Below are 7,330 nucleotides of genomic sequence, written 5' to 3' on the forward strand. Positions count from 1 at the left end.
TTTACTAATTATTGTGAAGTATATGAAAAGCATCCATTCTCATAAATTTTCGGCGTATTATTTCTCGTCTCTAAGTTTCAATTTCAGTTACATAAGAATTTACATGTACATAAGAATTGTGTTTAAAATTTCCCATGTGTGAATGAAATCCTTCTTATTTCACGCAAAATACAGGAAAACAGGAAATCATTCTTTATTAAAATCTTAATCTTAATCTATCTTATCTTCGGTAACTATAGAGTCAACTCAGAAATACAAGCCATGTTATAATTTTTTTTTATAAAATATGAACAAAAAGAATCTTAATATTATGAACACATTACACATAGGACATATTATAGTCTTATGCTGTGTAAACTGTGAAGCTACAGCACGAATCCACGAATCCGTTCCTACGTGATGCGCGAACAAATTAAGAAGCTGACAGCTGGCGAATATAATAAATAAAATAAATTCAACGAAATGCTTAGTAATGGTATTATATTATCTGTGGTTATACTATATTTAGAAATGTTGGTGGGTAAATTCTATTCATCCTCATATAATAAACGAAAAAGTTTGTAAGGATGGATGGATATTTGTTACAATTTCACGCCAAATCAACTTATATCGGATTTCAATAGAATTTGGTATCGAGAGATATAATATTTTTTACTCGGCAACAACGTAGAATTCCAGTTAGTAAAATACTTTTTCAATGTAATTGTGAGTACCTACTATTTATATAACAGCTTATATCTTATTTCATTGTACCTATCTCTACAAATTACATTACGTAAAGTCTCGACTTAAGATTTACAGATTTTTTTCAAATCTAGAGACGTTGTTTATTTATATATCTTCTTATTAGACTAGCGGTCCGCCCCGGCTTCGCCCGTGGTACCTACATGTTTAAACTATCCTATCTCACAAGTTGGGTCGATCTGCACATGGTGTGCGAATTTTATTATAATCGGTTAAGTGGTTTAGGAGTCCATTGAGGACAAACATTGTGACACGAGATTTATATTTAGTAAGATTTGTACATAATAATATCTATGTTGTTCAGTGCTGACATAATAATGACATACATTGTTCAGGAAAATAACAGGCTAACAAATTGTAATGATGTTGACTGTACATTGTAAGTAAGGATATTAAACGCAAATTGGACAAATGTATTGGCAAATAATATTGTTTTATTAGTCTTCGAAAATATTGCTCTTTGTGTGGAATCGGTACTCAGTTTATTTGTATAGTTATCGACGTAGTTACTATTACAATTTCCCTTCTGGAGTTGAGTTGTTCAACCTACAATAAAATATATCATTTTTTCCTGACGATAAGATCCAATGAAGTCTTAGATATTTAAAAATGGTATGTTAAATTGAACGTATTTGAGTGATTCGTTTTGAAGACATATAAACTGGATGGATCTTGGATGAATTGTTTGAAGTTAGTATTAAAAAATTTTAAAGTTAGTGCTACGTTCGTTATTCGAAGACTATGATTTACTACTGAAGAAAGTTACAGATTGCAAGTTCGCTCTACATAAAGTACCTACATAAAAGTTATAGACCGGTACAAAATATTTTTTTGTCAATCAGACATTACCACTTAGTGCCATATCACACTAGCGGATTGCGAGCGGTTTCAAAGCGGAGCGGGTGCGCAACGAATACGTTGCGGGCGCGCAACGAACACGCCGCGGTTGCGCAGCGAATTCGTTGCGGACGCGTCATTTTGTATACTCTCGCACAAAAGCCAGCCCTTCCGCCTTGCCTAACTTCCATTCAATATTTCCATCGTTTCTGTAGCACTCAATTTTTTAACCGTACTGTGGAAATGCACTTACTTAACAGTTAACTAAAGATGTAATAACAACTGGAGTTGTTAAAAAAAGGTGCTATAAAATTGAATTACTAGGACTTTTAGAATGTACCATACATTCCAAAAGTATGTAACGACTGACCAGTATAATCTCTCCCATAGCAACGTATGTTATAAAGAGATTTTGTGAACCTAATTATGAGCAAAGTGATAGTGAGTTGCTGGTTGCTTGATAAAATTTTCTATTCACTGCTATTTATCTAATAATAAGATAGCCCTGTTTTAGTTAAGGAGCTTTAACATTTATTTCACTAATGAACTTTCTTAATGAGCAATTAAGTTATCTGATTGCATTTCGACCAAGATTTAATAGATAAAACAATACCCTAAACATTAACATGTTATGAAACTCGTAAAAAATAATGATCTCATAATTATTATACTATCACAAGTTATAAGTAACAACCAGCACGGATTCCATTTTGTTAATGAGTGTACATGACTGCGACGTAAACGTTGCGCATCTGCCACGCGTCCGCAACGAATTCGCTGCGCAACCGCAACGTATTCGTTGCGCACCCGCTCCGCTTTGAAACCGCTCGCAATCCGCTAGTGTGATATGTCACTTAAAAAGTAGAATTTTTTTGTAACAAGCATGATATCAAAATTTATTTTGTTATGCACATTCTTATTTCGTCATCATAGAACGAGTATTTGGTAACAGTCATTCATTCATGACAGTTGACACACACTTTAAATCCAAGTCTTATCAATCGGTGTGCCTACTCAGTATTATTTTGAAATATCATTAGGTATTCTTTGGTATTATTCATTCATCATGATGACGTTCAAAAGTTTGAATTCACTTTTAACATTTTCCTTATAGGTACATAATTAAAACCACAAAACTCAAAATAAATGTCATATGGATTCTAATAAAACATAACTCTCTTTATGTCGCAGGCGGGTAAAAAGTACCTAGGTACTGTAATGCTGAAATCTGTACTAAAACCACACCCCGGACACTCCATACAAAATGATCGTTTTGACAGTCACACTGTAGAGACTGCAAATGTGTGTGTTAACGCTTTATGGTTGGCACATTTGTGGCTAGCGTAAAAAAAAATTCGCGTTTTTCTGATGAAATACATCCGTAAATAGCACAATATCTAACCATTTTCTACGAAAAACGATAATCACAAATCCAAAATAATAAAATTACTTTAAGTCAATTTGATTAATGTTGTCAATCTTCGTTGCGTATCGTCCTTGCAGAAAAATATGGCCCATTTTATGTCTGATCGCGCGGGGGTGAGGTAAGTTTAATTTTGGCGGGAGGCGGAGAGTGTCCGTTCTGTAGCGTTTAGCTACTATTATGTATTCTGTGCTAAAACTATGTCATTACTACACAATGAAACAAAATCAATGTCAAGCTGAACAGCGTTTATTGAAATAGACATGGTCCACGGAAATAGCCTCTAATTAAATGTTCACGAAGCCCGTGACGTCACACTTGTGCAACTGTCAAGCCATGTACTAGACGTGCGGTAACGTCCATCATTCATTTCAGTTGTATGTCACATTCCCCTAGTTAGCAATTGTAACTGAGTTTTAGTTTGCACTTGGTTTGCACGCATAGATGACGTGTCATATGGTAATGTACATGTTCTTCAGTATTGCGTAACTCTATTTCAGCTTCAATTATCTATAACTGGTAGAGCTGGGATGTAATTGGGAGGTTTTCCTGGCTCCTGAGACACATTGCTCTTACTAATTCAGGAGCATATTATGTATTAGTATTGACATATCAATAAAGTTTTTTTTTACTATCTATCTTATATTTTACTAGGTCTTACTTTTGCGTATGACTGATTGATTGAAAAAAGCAATCTCTATTTCTACTGGTAGAGGCGTATTCTTAGTTTATTTTCTTAATAAGTACTTACTTTTGTCGCATTCGGCCTAAAAACTTGTAGGTTAAAAGCTTTAATGACTAACTCATTAGGTTAAGTGCAATAGATATTAATATAGTTGTCTTTACGTTACATATAATTACAAAAAGTTAATAGGTATTTCAGCATAACTCCTCAGAACAGATCAGAGAAGCAACAGATTAATTATGCACATTCTTAAAACTTGTATTGAAGACGAATTGCTGAATAATTTTGAGAACATTAATTTTATAGCAGTGTTGGCTCAGTGGTGAGACCTCGGACTTCGAATCGATAAGTCCGGGGTTCGAGACCGGGCGAGCGCGCAGGAAATAAATTGATTTTTCAATTTATCTGCGCATGTTGTAACATCACCACTGCTCGAACGGTGAAGGAAAACATCGTGAGGAAACCGACATGTCGAAGAATCAAAAGTTCGACGACATGTGTCATCCGCCAACCCGCACTTGGCCAGCGTGGTGGATTATGGCCTGTACCCTCATAGGAGGCCCGTGTCCCAGCAGTGGGAACGTATATGGGCTGATGATGATGATGATGATGATGAATTTTATTATGTTCAATGTGTTCCCTCAAGTTATAATCATGCTAAAGTATACTGAATTAAAAAAATAAATTACCTACTGGTATACTTATTGTTTATGATAATTTATCTTAAAACAAAAATCATCATTCATCACTCGAAAGTCGAAATACAATAACATGTACTTACTCAATAAATTTTCATAGCCATCTTTAACAAATCGGATTTATTTAATTTCATTTCATGATCGGCAAAAATCATAACAAAAAATATATTTCAAAGAAAACACATGAAGCGATACGAAGTCCTTTGAGCTGGCCAATTAAATTATGAAATAAAAAACCAAGGTCATGTTGGATTAACTTTATTTACCTTAAAAACGTTACGAACACAATATCAATAAAAATAATTATCAGTCATTTCGAGCACTCACAAATATCAATAGATACCTTAATTAGTTACTTATGTCTAACAAAATGCAATGTGGAGTAAGAAATCACCGTGTCAACGGTTATTTTGTGACAATAACCACAGCTCTAATATAATACTTCATATCCTTTATACACCTCATCTATACAAATATTATAAAGAGGAAAGGTTTGACTTTTTGTTTGTTTGTTTGTTTGTATGAATTGAATAGGCTCCGAAACTACTTGGCAGATTTGAAAAATTCTTTCACTGTTGGAAAGCTACATCATTTCTGAGTGACATAGGCTAGGTTTTATCCCGGAAATCCCACGGGAACGGGAACTATGCGGGTTTTTTTTTGAAAACGCGGGCGAAGCCGCAGGCGGAAAGCTAGTTAATTATATAGAAAAGTTTAATTAGGAAGGCAATGACAAACAATGTACGCGTTAAGCCAAATTGCTTTAGATTTAGATTCTCTTCACCTTGAAGTATTCAAAAATAGTTTATACTGTATTGTAAGTAAGAAGCTATATAATATTATGACTTTTGGTATATTGTGTCTTGCCCAAAATAAACATGGGGAAAAAACGTGAACTACTACGTCTATATTAATAACGATTACTTATAGGTTTCTTGGAGTTGACATGGGATTAATTAAATACAATTGTAAATTAAATTTGCTATTACATACAATCGTTTTCAATATAGGAATGATATTGTTTCCATAAGTTTTAGTTTTGATCGCATTATCCCAGCACCACGAAGAGATGAAAATTATGGCACTATTATCGTCTTAACTTATGTCTTACTCATAATAATCTAGGTCTAGAACTTAATTATCAGCCAATTTAAATTCTCACTGCTAAGTCTGAAGTCTTTTGAATTTCCTTAGAGGGTTCATATTTATTTATTTATTTATTTATACATCTTTGACTTACAGTACAAAACATACCAAAACGCACAAAGATAACAATTATTACAAAGTCTGACTTAAAAATAAGGTACAATTAGAGACAAACGATACAATATTAACATTAAATAGGTCCACTTCAGATTTAGCACGTAAAAATTTATTTAACAAATTGAGTGCATGATGGGTGGGTGCACTCCAAGCGGCTCGCGTCCGGAGCAGGCTCTCCGCGAACAGCGGACGCGAGCGCCACTGCACGGAGCAGCTCGGTGCCCACACACCACAGGCCCCCAGTGCCACGGGATTGTCAATTTTGCTATTTAACAGCAGATAATAATGAACCATAAGCGCGCGCTCGCGTCGTAGCTCGAGTGTATCCATTCCAACCATCCCCGTAACGTACAAGGATGGATATAAGTAGGGATAATATCCATACATCTTCCGGAAAAGGCATCTTGAGAACTTACGTTGAATTTTTTCAATCATTAACGTGTAAATTTTTTCATGCGGGCTCCACACGATAGCGTTATATTCAAGCTTACTACGTACAAACGCATAATAAAGGCTAGTGATAACAGTTTTGTCATTAAAACGAGCAGTCTGCCTAAAAATAAATCCAAGGGCTTTATATGCATTATGGCATAAATCAATTATGTGGTCATTAAAACTTAAGGAACGATCGAATAATACGCCTAAATCACGAATCGAATTCTCTCTAGCTACAATCTTATCCAAAACTTTATAGTCATAGAGATGTGGAGATTTACTCCTAGTAAAAGTCATTACTTTACATTTTGCCTCATTAAGATCTAAACGGTTCATTTTACTCCATTCGCAGACGCTATTTATATCGTTTTGTAATGCCTGACAATCTTCAATACTTCCTACAGCCAAATATAATTTTAGATCGTCGGCAAACATAAGACACTGGGAAGAACTAATAACATCTGGAAGATCGTTAATCATTACCAGAAATTGAGTAGGTCCGAGGGTACTGCCTTGACTGATACCAGAATTGATGGCATATGGATCTGAACGATAACTACCAAGTTGTACAAATTGAAAACGATCCCGGAGGTAGTCTGCAAAATATTTTACCAGCCTGGGAGTGAAACCAATCATAGAAAATTTGCGCAAAAGGACGTCATTATCTACGCGATCGAACGCTTTTTTAAAGTCGAAATAACTGACATCGATTTGTTTTCTCCGATCTAAGTTTTTAGAAGCGTAGTCGACGAAATTAATTAAATTTGTTGATGTTGATCTACGGGCACGAAAACCGTGCTGACAATCCGATAATCGAGAACTTATTTGTTGTGAGACGTGATTATTTAAAATAATTTCTAGTAGTTTAGCAAAGGTAGATAGCACCGCGATAGGTCTATAGTTCTCAATGCTCACTTTGGAGCCACTCTTTGGAACCGGTGTAACACGCGAAGTTTTCCATACGGTAGGATACGTATCTGTTTGGAGAGACAAATTAAATATGTAGTGAAGAGGTTCAATAAAAATTGATATACAGTCTTTAATAATGAACGGCGGTATATTATCCGGACCTGCTGCCGAATGCGGTTTAAGGCGCCGAATTGCAAGCTTTATATCAGATTTTGAAATGTAATCTATAGAAATACGTGATGAAGCGACGCCGGATACAAGCGAAGCCTCCTTATAATCAAGTTTTGGTTTTTCATTTAAAAATACTGATTGAAAATATTTAGCGAATGCATTTGC

Source organism: Colias eurytheme, chromosome 1 (genome assembly GCF_061535395.1).
Source record: "Colias eurytheme isolate Ceu_HAF_F1 chromosome 1, ilColEury1 Martin Lab GWU primary, whole genome shotgun sequence".
NCBI classification, from domain to species: Eukaryota; Metazoa; Arthropoda; class Insecta; order Lepidoptera; family Pieridae; genus Colias; species Colias eurytheme.